General features: G+C 46.4%; 1 protein-coding gene across 5 annotated transcripts in view; it reads right to left on the bottom strand.

Annotated features, from left to right (window-relative positions):
• The window catches only part of rimbp2a (RIMS binding protein 2a), a 142,719-nt gene that overhangs the window by 71,086 nt on the left and 52,384 nt on the right, over nt 1-19,249 (bottom strand). The gene's annotated exons all lie outside the window — the stretch shown is intronic.

The raw sequence follows: 19,249 nt of genomic DNA, 5'->3' as shown, positions 1-19,249 counted from the left end.
GTGTGTGCGTGCGTGTGTGTGTGCGTGCGTGCGTGTGTGCGTGCGTGTGTGTCTGTGTGTGCGTGCGTGTGTGCATGCCTGCTTGCTTGCCTGCCTGCCTACCTGCCCATGTGTCTCCATTGGCTGTCATATTCTTCCTTCTCTGCCCTAGCTTCCATGACTTTCATTGCCAGTAACAACACAGATTTTCACTTCTACTTTAAGCTCTCTGCCAATAGCTCCACTTCAGCCAGAATTTGATCCAATTCTAGGAATTTGAGGTCAGTTAGTAAATTAAATGTGCAATGGCTTCAGTACAATAAAGCACCAATAACGGAGGAGTTACAGACATATTATGTCTTGTACACTGTACTACATGATGACAAACAAAAGGGACGAGCCTCCCTCACTACTTGATGCTGACTGTTCATTTCTAATTTGTGGTACACTGTACACAATGTAAGTCGCCAGAAGTTTGCAAATTACACCATTACATCATTATCCAGTTGTATAAGATAGCTCAGTGTTTCCCATACATTGAACAGTCCCTTATTTTCTATTCATACCACTACTTTTTACCCAATATGATTAATAAATCTTTGTTTTCTCTGCAGTTACTCTGCAAGCATACTGTACAGTGTATATGGGGGGTGTAAGGGTGTGTTTAGCCTTGATCAGGTGTGTGTCTTGAGGGAACTTTAAAGCAGTCATGTGCATCATTATGTCCCAGGGGAGGGACAATGGCACAGAATATGACAGAATACTGGACACAGTTGGAACTGAGGATAACTTAAAAGGAGCAGTCCGCTCTTTTTTGATTTTCACATACAGTATTTGTAGTATTTCCAAGCATTATTCATGAATGTGCATATAATTTCCCTCTCAGTGTTTTCAGTATTTAGATTTATCAGAATTATTATCATATCTTAGCATAATCTCTGGAAGTAAATGGGATCATTAGCATCAAGCCATGTGATCACCGAACGGGATTTAATACCTGTTTTGCACCCACACCAATGTTATTGATTACATATGGATTATAATCCCTTTGAAAGCATAGCAAAGCACCTAGTGTTCGTATTTTGGCATTACTTTGAATTGAAATTCGTTCAATTCGGAATTTCGTACAAGCCTGGATAGAGTACACAGCAATGACTTTGTATGGCAGGCAAATGCCAACAGAGGCAAGGGCTGTCACCTTGTTGCTATGGAAACACTGTCCAGGTTGACAGGGACTGGTAAAAAATATGTTCCTGATGTGACTTCCGAGCTTAAGATCTCTTTGTACTATTTGAAAATGTAGGGCCTACTAAAGCACTCTCTCTCTGTCTCTCTGTCTCTCTCTGTCTCTGTTCCTGAAATCAAATACAGTACCGTGTTGTGAAAATGAATGTTGCACTGTCGTAAAAAAACAGTAAGCTACTGTATATGTTATTCAAAGATCAAACCATGTGGATGGTCCAGACTTAAATCAATAATGGGTTGAGAATGAGCCACTATACATCTATACGTGCTTTCATTACACAATCCCTTGTCACATAGTATTGTTTAGCATGCTGATGGAGTGTGCCATGTTTTGATCATGACAGGCATGCATATATTTATGGCTATAATTGCAGTAAACAGAGAGAGAGAGAGAGAGAGAGAGAGAGAGAGAGAGAGAGAGAGAGACAGAGACAGAGACAGAGACAGAGAGAGACAGAGAGAGAGAGAGACAGAGAGAGAGAGAGAGAGAGAGAGAGAGAGAGAGAGAGAGAGAGAGAGAGAGAGAGAGAGAGAGAGAGAGAGAGAGAGAGAGAGAGAGAGAGAGAAGGGGAAGATAAGGAAAAGCGTCCAAGAAAAGACTATACAGAAGCGAAGAAAAAAGAAACGCATGGGAGAGAAGACAGGAGAAGAGAGGAGCAGAGAAGAAAACAAAAAAGACTTGCAAAGAGGAAGAGAGAAGGTAAAGAAAGAGAGGTGGAGAAACATTTGCTTTCATCTCCAGGTGCAGTGGAATCAGCCGTGGCTGTCAGCTCATAGACCAGCTGATCTCAGGAGACATGACGCACTGCATTATGGGAACGAGAACAGACAGAGCTTCCCAGAACCCCTTTTACTCACTCATAGGCAGAGAGAGAGAGAGAGAGAGAGAGAGAGAGAGAGAGAGAGAGAGAGAGAGAGAGATACAAAGAGAGAGATACAAAGAGAGAGAGGGGGAGGGAGAGAGAGAGATACAGAGAGAGAGAGAGAGAGAGAGAGAGAGAGAGAGAGAGAGAGAGAGAGAGAGAGAGAGAGAGAGAGAGAGAGAGAGAGAGAGAGACATGGATGGAGAGGAGAAGTGGGGGGGTTCAGCACTCTGATTCAACCTGATTCAAAATGCATGACCACAAAATAAAGCAAAGAATGGGGACTTACATACTGTACTGCACAGCAGGAATGGAGCCAAAGAGTAGAGGGGAACGGGGAAAAGACATATGGATGGATGGAGGGGGTAAGAGACATCAACTTGAATGTGGATAGCTGCATGGGCTGAAATGGTTAGGTGATAAAAAGGTGAGAGAGAAAAATAAAAAGAGGTAAGAGAAGAGAAGAGAAGAGAAGAGAAGAGAAGAGAAGAGAAGAGAAGAGAAGAGAAGAGAAGAGAAGAGAAGAGAAGAGAAGAGAAGAGAAGAGAAGAGAAGAGAGGAGAGGAGAGGAGAAGATACAGGGGGATGAGAGGAGGAGAGGAGAGGCGGAGATGAGAGGAGAGGGATATATGAGGAGAGGAGAGGAGAGGAGAGGAGAGGAGAGGAGAGGAGAGGAGAGGAGAGGAGAGGAGAGGAGAGGAGAGGAGAGGACAGCAGAGGAGGTTTGTCAAATATCTTTATTATTGAACACTATGTACCAATCATACATTGCCAGAATACTGTGACCACACCTTAGCAAAAGCCCAAAGAGCCATGAAAAAGAGAAGAGAGGAGGAGAGTGAGAAGGAGAAGAGAGGAGGAGAGTTCAAAAGAGGAAAGAGGAGAAAGGAGGATAGTTCAAAGAGAAAAGAGAAGATAGAAGGAGAGAGCAAAAGAGTAGAGATGAGGAGAGTGAAAAGACAAGATATGCGGAGGGTTCAAAAGAGAAAAGAGTAGAGAGGATGAGAGTGAAAAAGAGAAAAGAAGAGGCACTACACTCAGGGGGTCTCACTTCAGCTTGTGACAGCCGTCTGAAATCCCACACCCCTAAAGACAAGGGGAGAAGGCGAAGGAGAGAGAGAGAGACAGAGATAGAGAGAGAGAGAGTGATGAAGTAGAATAGACGGAGTAAAAACCATTAAAAGACAGGGGAGTGATAAATTGAGCATAGTGAAGTTTAGAGTGAGCAGGTATAAGTAAAAGAGAGAAGGAAGGCGGTGGTGTATGGTTAAAGGTGCATTGTGTAGAATGTGGCCAGAATGGGTACTGCAACTGTACTGCTACTGGGTTGCCTATTGCCAAATTTCATATTTTCATAAATGTTTACTTAGTAATAAACTAATATTTACTAGTGTGGTCAAAGTACAGTCATTTTTGCAGCTAAATATGTCTATTTCTGGAAATAAAAAAATCAGTTAATGCGAAAAGCTGTGCTGCAGAAATGCAATGTACTTTCAAACCAAGTCCTATTCCCACGGTCTATTCATTTCAATCTGACACTTTCCTTCCTATGTTTTCATCTCAACTCTCTCTCTCTCTCTCTCTCTCTCTCTCTCTCTCTCTCTCTCTCTCTCTCTCTCTCTCTCTCTCTCTCTCTCTCTCTCTCTATCTGTCTCTCTCTCTCTCTCTCTCTCTCTCTCTCTCTCTCAAACACGCAGACAGACAGACAGACAGACAGACAGACAGACAGACAGACAGACAGACAGACAGACAGACAGACAGACAGACAGACAGACAGACAGACAGACAGACAGACGCACACACTGTCACATCCACATCCTCATATCATATACACAGTTGCACATAATACATGGTTAATACACCTATGGGGGAGGCTCTCTATCTCTCTCAAATACGCAGACAGACAAACAGACAGACACACGCACACACTGTCACCTCCACACACAATCATATTCACAGTTGCACATATACATGGTGAATACACCTATGGGGGAGGTGACAGGTTGTTTTGGAGACAGCCGTTCTCCAGGCAGGCAAGGAAAGCAGGCCTTTCTGCCTCTGACTCATATAAAATATGTATGCTGTGCACTGCCAGTAACGCCATGCTGCAGTTGTCAATGCCATGATTGATTTAAGCCTCCCTCCCTCCCTCTCTCTCTCTCTCTCTCTCTTTCACACACACACACACACACACACACTCGTTCACTCTCTCTGCCTTGCCTCCACCCCTTCTCGCCTAAAGCTCACTGACTCTGCATGTACTTCTCTCTCTCTCTCTCTCTCTCTCTCTCTCTCTCTCTCTCTCTCTCTCTCTCTCTCTCTCTCTCTCTCTCTCTCTCTCTCTCTCTCTCTCTCTCTCTCTCTCTCTGCCTTGCCTCCACCCCTCGCCTAAAGCCACTGACTCTATGTACTCTCCTCCCTCTCTACTCCAGCAGAACAACCCAGGCTTATAGATGGCGGTAGGGAGAGAGAGAGAGAGAGAGAGAGAGAGAGAGAGAGAGAGAGAGAGAGAGAGAGAGAGGGGAAGAAAGAGAAGCCAGAATTGAAAAAAGACAAAAGTACAGTAAGAATTGTGATAAACATCAAATGGTACCTGCAGTTGTATTTTTTTTGTCTGATCTACTGAAGGCACAGTAAACAAAAGGTACACGTTTTGCTATCGATACACTTTGTCATTTCAAACAATAGACTAAAGGAACGCAGCAGATTGTGATCACGACATCCTTTATCCCCCCCCACATACACATATCGCTCTCTGCCTCTGCCTCTGCCTCTGCATCATCCTCTGTCTTTCTTGCATCACGTACATATGGGAGGAGATGACGATGCTGAGATTGGCCTCTCTCTCTCTCCTCGTATTGGGCAGGATGACAATGGGTATTATTCTGTCAGGGGATTAGTGTGCCTCCGATGCTGTACATCATTATACGTAGCTCCCTCCCTCACTCCTCCTCCCTCCTCCCTTCCCTTCCCCTCCCTCCACCCCTCCTTTATCCATCCACAGCTATGAACATACATCAGGATAAAAAAAAAACTATCCTGTCTGAGTCAGATTCTGACACATGTCCCCATTCAAGAGTACAATCCAGGAAAAAAAAACTACACAGATCCAGGAATGATCATCAGTGCACTGGTACAATCTGTCTATGCAGTGCCATAAATTGAGGGCCTATGGCTGAGCACACATTATGAAGGAGACAGGACATGGATTTATGATGTAAATATTACCTATATCTATTTTTTTATATATAATGCTGTACATCATTAGCTCCCCTCCCTCAGTCATCCATGACTATACTTCCGGATAAAAGGCCCAGAGAGTCTGAGTCAGATTCTGACACTTATCTCCTGATTAAGTGTAGCCTATGCCTCTTTTCCACTGCCAGGGTTCTGGTAGGCCTACAGCTCGAGACAGCGCGACTTGGCCGCCACTTTTTGGTTTTCGATTTGGCACGACACAGCTCAATCGAAGAGCAAAACATGTCTGCTGACTCACACTGTGTTGAGCTGTAGGCCTAACAGAAAACCGGCAGTAGAAAAGAGGCACTAATAAACTCCGCCAGCAGCCAAAATTATTTGGGTCTAGACTTGAACAATGCCGCAGGCCCTGAAACTGGTAGACCAATCGTTACGCAGGAGATTTTGTTTTTAATCTTTGGATGCAAATCGGGCAGGGTTTTAGTCAGAGCGTTGGCCACAGACACGGTTTGGAAAAAACAACGAGTTGTTCCGATCAACAATCTTCCGATGTCTAAGTGATCGGGACCAGACTAAATATTCACATTTAGTCTCACATTTAGTGTGGCTTGCCAGGCTAGATTAAGAGTACAATCCAGGGGGGAAAAAAACATCATGATCGGCTTACTGGTTCTCAGGGCTTGACTGGGGTAGAAATAGGGGCTGGCCACTTTTGGCTTTAAGGGGCCCCTCATAATTAGCTGCGCAGAACCAACTCATCATTGGCGCTGCACCTTCATGGGCCCCTATTTTCAGAAATGTAAATAAAGGGAAATGTGAAAATAGGGGCCCACGAGGGTGCCGGGCCCACCAGGACATGCCCACTATGCCAGATGGCCAGTCCAGCCCTGCTGGGTCTGTGGTGCCATTAATTGAGGACCCATAGGCCATATGTCTCACTGAACTGAGGGCAGGATTTGCGCTCATCTGTCATACCATGCCTAGCTGTCAGCTTAAATGAAAATGGAAATGTTTAGAGAGACATACTGTATGTAACATGTAGAGTAAAGCTTGGTGGAGACCTTCACATTATGGACGTGACAGGACAAGGAAGAGAGGATACATTGACTACATGTTTTTTTATCCCTGTCCAACAACTGAATTTCTGACACAATTCACGGCTTGCCACATGACTATTGTAATCTCTTTCAACCTTTAAAGGGACACTGTGTGAGATTTTTAGTTGTTTATTTCCAGAATTCATGCTACCCATTCACTAATGTTACCTTTTTCATGAATACTTACCACCAGCATCAAATTCTAAGTATTCGTTATGACTGGAAAAATTGCACTTTTCATACATGAAGAGGGGGATCTTCTCCAACGTCCGCCATTTTGAATTTCCAGAAATAGCCATTTTTAGCTGCAAAAACGACTGTGCTTGGGCCATACTCGAAAATAATAGTTTATTATTTAGTAAACTTTCATGAGAAGATCAAATTTGGCAATAGGCAGCCCAGTTTCAATGAGCAGTATAGTTGCAGTACCTTTTTTGACCATTTCCTGCACAGTGTCCCTTTAAGAAGCTTGTGAAGAATCTTCTCTTCTGAGTTTTAATTGTGTAAAAAACTTAGCCTGATTATCATGACTTTCAAACCTCTTAGAGACTTGGTCTGACAAAGACCATAACAACTAACATTCTCAAACAGCATGGTTGACAAACCTCCCTTAACTTGCTACTGGTCGAGGGCAGAAAAGGCTGAGCCAAAGTTTAAACCAAACAATTTCTTAGTCCCAATAGAACGTCTTTACTTAAACCACGCCACTACCTTGAACACGCCCCTACCTAGGACCGTAGATAATGCTCAAAAGTTGATTGGTTCCCGATAAAGTGGGTGGAGTTCCCCTGCTCCCCTTCCCTTCCCCTGTTTTTCTGAGCTAGTGTAGCAGAGCCGAAGGTGTTGCGTAACTACGAGGGCGGAGCCTCGAATTTGGGTATAATAAAACTACCTCTACTCATCTGCAGTAACGTTCCTTGTATGTATACCCTGTCTTCCTCTACTGTATCGTATATCACTGCTTATATCCTAGTAGTTTATAAGTCAATGAAAAGAACTCTACATCAGTAGTGTGTGTGTGTGTGTGTGTGTGTGTGTGTGTGTGTGTGTGTGTGTGTGTGTGTGTGTGTGTGTGTGTGTGTGTGTGTGTGTGGGTGCATATTCATCATCCCACCCAAAAAAAACAACATGAAATGAAGTACACAGCAGAGTGCGTATGTGCACAGTACGACATAATTATTGCTTGTATGCAAGACTTTGCAAAAGCTTCCCCAGACTGGAGCATCCATGACCACGACACTTGTGGAGCAGTCCCAGCATGTAGAGCACAGGTGCAGCTAGGCTACACACAAATAAGCCGCTAGCTGTCTATCCACCTCAAGAAAGTCTGAGCCTCTGAGGCCCATACTGCCCTTTTCTATGTCGGGTTCTCTGCAGAGGAACAAACTCTGTCTCTGTCTTGCATACAGATTTCAGCTAACCTAAAAAAGAAACTGAATTATGTGCAAACTCGACTATTACAACATCCTGTCACCCTAGATCTTTTTTGTTGATGTCAAATTCAAAGTTGTTCGTCAGTTACCCTGACCGCCGACATTCAGAGATCCAAAGAAACATCATATCATATACAGTATATCACGAAAGTGAGTACACCCCTCACAGTTTTTGCAGATTTTTGAGTATATCTTTTCATAGGAAAGCATTACAGAAATTTCACTTTGACACAATGATTAATGACCTTTTAACAACTTATTTAACTGCTTACATTTCTTGTTCACTCAGAAAAAAAACAAAATACAGCCATTAATGTTTGAACATGTACTCACAAAAGTCCATAGGTCACTGAATCGTGTAGATCCGAAGATTTTTTTTACTACTACAGACAGATGGACTGGATACAGAATCTCTGCTAGTTCTACAGACATAACGGTTGATCGACATTCTATTGATCTTTTGTTGTTTTTGTTGGTCTGCCTCTGCCTGTCGTTCCCATTGGCCGCAACGTGTGTCGGGGGAAACATTGACCAATCAGAGCGGAACACACGTTTATATAGCTAATTACATTATACATTTACCTATTATTTACCCTCTTTAGCCAAAAGCAGCAAATGCTTTCATTTTAGAGTCAATTGCAGTGGGGCTCAGAGTTAAGACCACCCCAAATGACCATGTGCTCCCTCCTTTTGGCTGGTAAATAGGACAACTTAAATTTTGACAGGTGGTGAGTGCAGAGGCGCTTCTTGTCACTAGGCAGGCAGCCGCTTGGGGCCCCCAAACTAGATGGTGAATAACAGCTAAGACTTTAAACTACAGTAGTTGTTGAATTCTCGCTTGGGGTCCCGACTAAACTAGAATTGCCTCTGGGTGAGTGTGTTTGACTTATAAGACATACAGTGCCCTCCATAATTATTGGCACCCTTGGTTGAGATGTGTTAAAAGCCTTAAAATAAATTCAGTGTTTATTGCAGAAGAATACTGTCACACTGAAAATTTTAGGAAAATGTAGCCTTCAACTCAAATGAATTGTAGGAAAATAAAAAAATCCCTGACTAAAAAATAATTCTTTTTCATTAAATCACCTGTTCCACAATTATTGGCACCCTTAACAATTCCCAGGAAATAAATATAATTGAAGCATTTCTGTCATTTCTACAGTAGTTTACAAAGTTTACCAGAGTATGTAGGAACATTTAATTAGTAATTCATCACTTCCTGTTTCCCTGGGGTATAAATATGACGTGACACCGAGGCCATTTCTCTTATCCACTCTTAAACATGGGAAAGACAAAGGAACACAGCATACAAGTGAGGCAGATGTACGTCGACCTTCACAGGTCAGGCAGAGGCTACAAGAAGATTGCCACTCAACTGCAGCTGCCCATATCTACTGTGAGAGGAATAATTAAGAAGTTCAAAACAACTGGAACAGTGGTAAACAAGCCTGGACGAGGACCCAAGTTTATTTTGCCACCACGCACAGTGAGGAGGATGGTAAGAGAAATCAAAATATCTCCAAAGCTCACTGTTACAGAATTACAACAAATGGTAGCATCCTGGGGTCACAAAGTCTCCAAATCAACCATCAGGCGCTGTCTACACGCCAACAAGCTGTTTGGGAGGCATGCACGGATAAAACCTTTCCTCACCCACAATCATAAACGCAAACGTCTGGAGTTCGCCAAGCGGTATTGGGGCTTCAACTGGGACCGTGTGCTTTGGTCAGATGAGACCAAGATTGAGCTTTTTGGCAACAAACACTCTAAGTGGGTCTGGCGTGCCACGAAAGATGCGCATGCTGAAAAGCACCTCATACCCACTGTGAAGTATGGGGGTGGGTCAGTGATGCTGTGGGGCTGTTTCGCTTCCAAAGGCCCTGGGAAGCTTGTTAGGGTGCATGGCATCATGAATGCTTTGAAATACCAGGACATTTTAAATCAAAATCTGTTGCCCTCTGCCCGAAAGCTGAAGCTGGGTCGTCACTGGGTCTTTCAGCAAGACAATGACCCTAAACATATGGCCAAATCTACACAGAAATGGTTAACCAGACACAAAATCAAGCTCCTCCCATGGCCATCTCAGTCCCCAGACCTCAACCCCATTGAGAACCTGTGGGGTGAGCTGAAGAGGAGAGTACAGAGGAGAGGACCCAGGTCTCTGGATGATTTAGAGAGATTCTGCAAAGAGGAATGGCTGAAGATCCCTCTTTCTGTCTTTTCCGATCTTGTGAAACATTATAGGAGAAGATTAGGTGCTGTTTTGTTGGCAAAAGGGGGTTGTACAAAATATTAACAACAGGGGTGCTAATAATTGTGACACACATTATTTGATGTCAAATAATTATTTCTTTATGTGGGATTTTTGCACTTGTATTGAAGGTTGGATTTTTCTCTTTTTTTTCCATTAAGGTCCCATATTATTTAGTGAAAAATAATAATAATTGGAAGCTAAAAAACACATCTTAACCAGGGGTGCCAATAATAATGGAGGGCACTGTATATTGGCTGGTGTTGAATAAACTTAGTTCAGAAGTCTGATTTCTGATTTGTACATAAAATATCGACTTTTTCTTCGATTAGTTTGTCACCTTTTTCAACCCTCCTGAGTTTGTAGGTATGCCCTGTCGAATTCGCTCTGGTAGCGCTGGTCGCGTGCCCTCCATAGAGAAATAATGACTTCCGTCGCTCCATTCGCTCTTGGTCTGTACACGGCTTAAGGCTACAGTACAGTAGGTCGTGGTGCAATCCACAAGCAGCAGCTGTGCAGAAAGTTAGCGTTAGCTCAAACATGACGTGCAACACCAGGTTCTTGAGGAGGAAGAGATTACTGGATAAAAATAATAATAAATAACAACAGCTTTCTGCAACATTTACGGTACCACGACCCAAATTGAGTCCTGACTCAGCAACACAAGGCTCGGCGTACAAATGCTGGATCAACAAACAGAAAGAGCAGAGACCGTGTTTAACACCAACACGACGTGCAACACCAGCTTCTGCTTGTTTACAAACTGCTAACACACTCACTTTCCTCATGGCACACCACACTGACTCTCCTCTCGCTGGCTCTCTCTTGCTCTCGCTCTCTCTGCTATCGAAAATAGCATGGCTCACATCGCTACAGCGATGCACACCGCACTCCTCCTCTCTCCTCTCTACTGAGGTGAGTCAGCTCCTGGGCCTGAGCCACAAACACCACTGACTGTACCGTACATCGACAGAGAAGAAGATGAAGTTAGCTAGCAGAGAGAGAGAGAGAGAGCGCAGTGAAGGAAGGAAGGAACACCAGTCTAGACAAATAATAGTGACCGGCTGCCAATGATCACACACCGAGGACCAATGATTTTTGGGAAATGTAGTTCCGAAAGGGCCTGTAGTCTTTTTTTCTGTTGCTGTTGCTGTTGGCAATGGGATGTGATTGAGCTAGAGAGTGCCAGTTCACACTCAGGGTGATGCGGGATGTCTGCCAGGGAGCAGAAGGGAGGGAGCACAGAGAGCAAGAGGAAGAGGAACTGTTTGACACAAGAATCGGATAGAGAGGAGAGGAGAGGAGAGGAGAGGAGAGGAGAGGAGAGGAGAGGAGAGCAGAGCAGAGCAGAGCAGAGGAGAGATGGGAATGGGAGGGGAGGGGGAACAGGGGAGAGGAGAGGTGAGAAGAGGAGAAGAGAGGAAAGGAGAGGAAAAGAGAGGAGGTGAGAGGCAGGTATGGGAGGTAAGGGGGGAACATGGGGAAAGGAGAGGAGGAGTAGAGAACAGGAGGACAGATAGGAAAGGAGAGGTGTAGAAGAGGATGGAGAAGAGACAGGGATGGCAAGCAAGGGAGAGGCAAAAAATCGGAGGAGAGAGATGGGCTATTGATCTGTCTCTGGAGAGCGAGTGTCAGCGTGTCACTCAGCATGGAGTGGGCTTTCCCTCAGCTGCCATGGCAACACTCCAGCTGAGACAGCCAGGCACGCTAGCTTGTTGCTGCTCCCTCCCTGCTATCTGCTACTACAGGCGGCTGCTGCTCAGGTTGCAAACAAGCTACCTCACCCTCACCCACACCCACACACACACACACATACACACGCCGTACAATAAAGACTAGCCCCAGGGCAAAAAAAACAAAACACCCATTGAGCACCTTATTTTCGACCGTTTTAAAGGTAGCCAGTCCTCCCATTCCATCCCATACCCCGTGCTAATGGTCCCAGTTAGCGCCCCTGGACAGTGGTCTGCACAGTGCTGCCTGTTAGCATGTTGTGCCTGTGGCATCCAGTTGTCTGAGTGACACACAGTCACCAGAGCAGCATGTTGTTTCCACACACACACACACACACACACACACACACACACACACACACACACACACACACACACACACACACACACACACACACACACACACACACACACACACACACACACACACACACACACACTCTTCTGTCCCGTTTTTCCACATGCAACAAAATGTCAGCTGTCTGTCAGTCTGTCAGGCAAGCCCCTTGAGAACAATGGACCATCCAGTGACAAATAAAAAAGAGATACGCTACATGACATGTTGTTAGTTGCCTATTACCAGCCCCTTTCTGTACTTTCACGATGACAGCGTTGATCAGTCTGAAGCAGCAAGACTTGTGCATACACTGTAGGCCTATGTCAGTTCATGAGAGAAAACCGTGCATGCCGTCATGAGAATACAAACAAGTGCAAAATAAAGTGCTAGGTGTCAAGGTGTTGGCTAAAACAGGTGGTCCCATGGATGCAATAAAAATCAGTGAAATACAGCGAGAGAGAGAGAGAGAGAGAGAGAGAGAGAGAGAGAGAGAGAGAGAGAGAGAGAGAGAGAGAGAGAGAGAGAGAGAGAGAGAGAGAGAGAGAGAGAGCCTGACAGACAGACAGGCAGGCAGGTAGACAGGCAGACAGATAGACTAGCAGATACACTGATTTGCTCAAATCATAACCGAATCACACAAGTGTTTAAGTTGTCCAACAGCTAACACCCTTCCCAATTACAATAGGCAACAGGAGGGACGAGAAAAGACAAAATAAAGGCAAAAAGGCAGAGGTACTATAAGGGCTACAGGAAGGATGCTCAGATACAGATACAGTAACACAGACAGACAGCAGGACAGGCAGACAGACAGACGGATGGACAGACAGACAGACAGACACAAGTAAGACAGGCAGAGAGAAAGACAGATCACCAGCACGAGACACTGCAGGGGAAAAAGAGAGTCAGAGAGCAGCAAACGTTACCGGCGTGGGCGCTTAGCTCTGCTGCTGCATGCTGATTGAGGATGGGAGTGTTCCTTCCACGCCTCTCCCTCTGCTCTCTCCCTCTGCTCTCCTCTCCTCTCTTCTCTTGCCTATTCTGCCTCTCCTCCTCTCTCCTATCCTCGGCTCTCTGTTCTGCTTCTCCTCTCCTCCTCCTCCAACCCCCCACCCCGCCCCCCTTCCTCTGCACTCCCCTGGGTGTCTAAATGTCAAACGGCTACGACAGCGTCATTCGCAGGGCCTGGCTGCCTGCTACTGTAGCTCTCCCTGCCTTGCTCACTCACTCACTCACTCACTCACTCACTTGCACGCTCACTCGTTCATTCTGCCTCTCCAGTCTGTATCCATCTTCTCCTTCTCTCTCTTGCTGTCTCCATTTCCCTCTCTATTTCCCTTTCCTTTCCTCCTGCCTCTACTACCGCTCTCGGTCTAGTAAGTGTGCTGCACGATGATGCAGAATCCGCGGTGCAGAGCAGAGCAGAGCAGAGGAAAACTCCCCCCCCTCTCCTCTCTCCTCTTTTCCTCCTACCACACGCTACAGTTCTCCTCGCTACTCAGCCTCATACTAATGCCTCAGAGAGCAGCATGGCAGACAGAGAGGCAGAGAAGGAGCGAGGGAGGGAAAGGCGAGAGAGAGATATATTGTGTGTGTGTGTGTGAGAGAGAGAGAGAGAGAGAGAGAGAGAGAGAGAGAGAGAGAGAGAGAGAGAGAGAGCGAGAGAGAGAGAGAGAGATAGTGTGAGAGACAGAGAAAGAGAGAGCGCGAGAGAGAGGGAGGGAGCGAGCAAGAGAGAGATATATAGTGTGAGAGACAGAGAGAGAGAGAGAGAGAGAACGAGAGAGAGAGAGAGAGAGAGAGAGAGAGAGAGAGAGAGAGAGAGAGATGAAGGGAGAGAGTGAGAGAGAGAGAGAGTGCATAAAGTGGGGGTGGGGTCTCTTTTAATCCTGACCCCTCCCCTCCGTTACCCTCCGGGCCACCCCCATTTGCAGATGTGTGTTGTGTGAGGTAGGTGGTGGTGAGGAGAGGAACAGGCTAATTAGCCAAAGAGGTTGATTAATGTCTTTAATGTCCCCCGCTCCACCCGCATCTCTCTCTCTCTCCCTCTCTCTCTCTCTCTCTCTCTCTCTCACTCACTCCACATGAGACATGACATTAAATCTGAAAATTTGCCACACACAGGCACGCACTCACGCACACACACACATGCACGCACGCACGCACGCATGCACACCACACACTCTGTCCCCTCCTGTCCCCACCTCTGTTGTGCTTGTCCCTGTTTTCTTCCCTTCTCCAATAGAATCACAGCAGGCAGGAGTACACACCTCTCCTTATCCTCCTGAACAGTCCTCTCCTCTAGTCCCTCCTCTCCTATGCCCCGCTCCTTTCCCGTTCTCTCCACAGTGCATCGCCATAGAAACGCAAAGCTTCCTTCCCCCCCTTGTTGCCAGGCGCTGGCTGCGCATGTGCCTCACGCAGCTGCCACAGGGGACCAGGACAGCTAGTGCAACCCAACCGACCAATCCTGCGGCCTGACCCACTACCCTCCTCACCCGACATGAAACATACATTAGGCACCGCCGCTGCTGCTGCTGCTGCCGCTGCAACCCTGAAGTATCCTTGCCTGGTTATCACCAGACCTAATCACAAGTGAGATAAGGTCTGGAGACCTGCCTACTCTAAATCCCGGCGTAGGGGGTGTGTGGTTTACGATTGACGACGGCTGTTTATTGGGCATTACCAATGTGTGTCATTTGGCATACAGTACGTAACCAAAGCCAATCGTGTCAGTTGTATCTATTAAGACAAACTGCAGTCTTCAGGTCGGGAGCAACTGAAACTAGCAGGCCTGGTCTTTCCCTACCCTCCACACTAATTTAATTCTTACATAGGGTCTAGAACAGATGAATTGAGAAACAATTAGTTGTGGGAGGTAGTCAGGCCAAGAGCAACGTAAATATTGTTTTTGATCTCCAGAAAAATCGGGAACTCCACCCACTTTGTCAGAAACCAGTCAACCAGTAGCAAACCTAGGGAGGCAGGTCAACCATGCCATTTGGGAAATACTAATTGTGATGCTCTTGGTCAGACAAAGTCTCAAAGAGATTTGAAAGTCGATGATAATCAGGCTAGGTGGGAGGGGTGAACTCTGTTAAAATTGGAAAAGTGTGTCTTACTTTACATTTAGTCATGGCAATGAAAAATGATTACAAGTGGGATGGGTGAATTCGGAAGTTGAAGTTAGAAATGCCACCTCCCTTGACCATCCCCTGTTCACAGAGTAGCCAGTTGTCTGGTAACAAAACCAAAGCCCTCCCAGAGAGGCTGGCCCAGAAGTAACATGGAAGGATTTTTTTTTCCGGACTGGAGCATCTTGCAACTGGAAAGGCCAGACTAAAGCCAGGCTCAAACTACTCCTGATTTTTTGTCCGATTTTGAAGTCGGGTTGCGCCGCACCCATAAAGAGAATTGCAACGGTCAATCTGGTAAACACAAAGACAATGCCCAACATTTTTTTTCGGGTCGTAAAATCAAACAGTGTTTGATATCTACGATTTGCGATCGGCGACTCTTTTATCCTGCATGCCAAATTCTATCTTAGCACGACAATTGCTTGCGATGGTCCTGGGGGGGTAACGTTCCACCTATTGTCGTAAGGGGGGTTCTCAGCCGAGAACCGGGCCGATAGTTGTGTAATTTGAGGAGCCCAGCTTAACTGACGCTAACACTTCTTAATGTCCTCCATCATCTGCCATGCCGCACTATGCCACAGTCTGTCTGCAATTACCGCTTTACCTGTAGTTTGTATGGGGAGCGTACCAATGTTCCCACGCCCCATTGGTCCCACAGCCCATTGGTCCCACGGCCCACTGGTCCCACAGCCCATTGGTCCCACAACCCATTGGTCCCACAGCCCATTGGTCCCACATCACTAAGACTTTTTTTCATTATTTAGGCCCATTGGTCCCACAGCCCATTGGTCCCACAGTCCATTGGTCCCACAGCCCATTGGTCCCACATTGCTTTTTTATTTGAATTTTTAGGCCCATTGGTCCCACGGGACTCACTAATTCGACGCCCTTTCGGTACTTACCGCTTACGTCATACGACCCTAAACCTAACCTAAACCTAAACCCTAATCCTAACCTTAACCCTAAACCTAACCCTAACCCTTACCTTAAACCTAACCCTAACCTTAACCATAAACCTAACCTTAAATTGCTTGTTTGAAATGTTTGATTACCATGTGAAGTACCGAGATGGCGTCAAACTAGTGGGTCCCTTGGTTCCACAGCCCATTGAAGTGTTTGTGATGTGGGACCAATGGACTGTGGGACCAATGGACTGTGGGACCAACGGACCTAAAATTAAATTAAAAAATCTTAGTGATGTGGGACCAATGGGCTGTGGGACCAATGGGCTGTGGGACCATTGGGCCTAATTTTGAAAAAACGCAAAAGTCTTAGCAATGTGGGACCAATGGGCTGTGGGACCAATGGGCCGTGGGAACATTGGGCTGACCCCGTTTGTATGCGTATCTTTTGCGTTTGTATCTTTTGTGTGTGTGTGTGTGTGTTCGTGTGTGTGTACTCGTTTAAACAAAAATATATAATAAATAACCCTTCTTTGCATCTGCATTGTATTTCCTGTGTACTTTGTATTTGCTAGTGATGTTGGCTATGACTATACCCTCTTTTGAAAGCCGCTTTGGTTATAAAGCATCTGCCAAATTCAATGCAATGTGTGTGTGTATGCGCATGCACACGTGTGTGTGTATGTGTGTGTGTGTGTGTACGTGTTGCTGGCAGAGTTGCACTTCCTGTGTCTTAATGTGATTCCTGCAGCTCTGTTGGACCATGCGAAAATTATGGGTAAAGAGGGGAAGAGTGCACATGTACTCTATGGCTTTGTGTGCTTGTGTGTGTGTGTGTGTGTGTGTGTGTGTGTGTGCGTGTGTGTGTGTGTGTGTGTGTGTGTGTGTGTGTGTGTGTGTGTGTGTGTGTGTGTGTGTGTGTGTGTGTGTGTGTGTGTGTGTGTGCGCGCGTGCGTGCGTTTGTGCCTGTGTGTGCGTGCGTGCGTCCGTGTGTGTGCGTGCGTCCGTGTGTGTGTGTATGCGCGCTTGCGTGTGTGCGCACGCGCGCGTGTGTGTGTGTGTGTGTGTGTGTGTGTGTGTGTGTGTGTGTGTGTGTGTGTGCGCACACGCTTGCACGGCACTGGAGGCGAGAGTAAGGAATTATGCAGTGACTAAGAAGCGGTTTTCAACTCCAGGGTGTAATTATCCAATAAAGCAAAAGGCAATATTTCACCACCAAGCAGAATGACTCCACACCCACTCACCCACCCTGACAGCCCGACCCTCCAACCCCAACAGCTCCCCCACCACCACCACTTGTACCTCCACCCACCACCATCAGCCTCCACCCTCCACCCTCCATCCCCACTTCTATCCCCTTCTCCTTCCCTCCATGGTGGTAAAATAACTCCACTCTCCCCCCCCCCACACACACCCATACTTCCACCCACCACTACCACCCACCACCACCACCATTCTCCTCCCTCCATCCCCACTTCCATCCGCTTATCCTTCCCTTCCATGGTGATAGAATGACTCCATACCCATTCACCGACCCCGACCCTCCAACCCCCCTCCGACCTTCCATCCCCACCCATACTTCCACCCACCACCACCACCCTCCATCCCCACTTCCACCCCTTCCATGGTGGCCCCTCTGCAAAAGGCAATATTTCATTCAACATGAAGCAGCAGAATGATTCCACAACCCCCCACACAACCACCCTCATAGCCTGACCCCCACACCCCCTTGCTAACCACCACCATCAACCCTCCATCGCCACTTCCATTCCTTTCGGTGGTGGTAGAATGACTCCACACCTACCCACCCACCCATCCTCACAGCCAGGCACCCCACCCCACCCCACCCCTACTGCCCCTACAGGGCCACTGACAAAGCTGTCTGAAAGAGTCACCTAGCCCAATACATATAATACAATATAATGAGGACCCATTTCTGGGGCTCCCACCTTGCCTGGGCCCGGGACAACAGACCCGTTTGTTCCGTCAGCTTAATTTCCTTTCTGTCGTCGACCACCTTCATCAACCCGTCACCTTCCATCCTCCATCTCCATTTCCCTTTCATGGTGGCCCTCACGACCGTCTGCACAAGTGACATTTTTTCCCTGACTCACAACGGATAGATTCCCACTGAAAGGTTAACTAGTCACCTAATTATCAGGATTGCAGTGAAAATGACAATCACGTTATACAACGTGTACGACCCCCAGGGCCACAATTGCTCGGATAAATCATCCACCTTCTCATGCTCGACTACAGGTACGAACATTCAATTAAATTAACTCTCCGCCTGCAATATTTCACTTCGAGGAAGTTGCGAAAACGCTTTTTCATTTACCCAATAAGAAGGGATTTCTATGTTGTGTTTCATCAGTCAGATTTGTGTTTTGTTTCATCAAAGAATTGCTGGGTCATGCCTACCCCTGGGAATTATGCATCTCTGCTGGAGTGTGCCAAGTGATAAAGTGTCCTAACATTCACTTTCAGCCACAAAAAAACAACAACCATTTCAGTAAAGATAACAGTGAAAATAGGTTCATTGAAAGGACTTGTCAGCAGGGGCGCCGCTAGAAATGTTGAGCCCCATGAAAGATTTGAGTTGCGGGCCCCCAAAATGACAATTTATGGCATCAGCATCCCTCAAGGGGCCCTTGCCAGTGCTGTCAGGCCTTTACAATCTGTAACACCTTTCCCCCTAGCGGCACCCATGCTTATCAGAATCTCTGTTTGCAACCGGGTATTCACCAATTTCTAACCTTTTTCATCAATAGTGTTTTTGCCTCAGTCCTGCCTCAGTGCTGGAGTGCATGCAAATACCAAAAACCAGAACAAACTGGAGAACAACATCCATTTGACCCAGTTTATGATGTGGATTTTCTCTGCGCCTTATCCCGGGGTGTATGTGTGCACTGCACAAGTCCCTTTTATCTGCAGAGTGCTTACTCCAGTCTTTGATCTGAAGGTGTGAACTCGCTACACTGTGTAGCGTAGCGTACCCCCCCCCCGCACAGCAGGAAGCCCTGGGAAGGAAGAAGGAAGACCGCCTGATGACGGAGAGGAGAGGACACCACACCACC

The sequence above is a fragment of the Engraulis encrasicolus genome, chromosome 11 (genome assembly GCF_034702125.1).
Source record: "Engraulis encrasicolus isolate BLACKSEA-1 chromosome 11, IST_EnEncr_1.0, whole genome shotgun sequence".
Classification (NCBI taxonomy): domain Eukaryota; kingdom Metazoa; phylum Chordata; class Actinopteri; order Clupeiformes; family Engraulidae; genus Engraulis; species Engraulis encrasicolus.
Note: the sequence above shows the minus strand (reverse complement) of the source record. Positions and strands in the feature narration are given on the sequence as shown.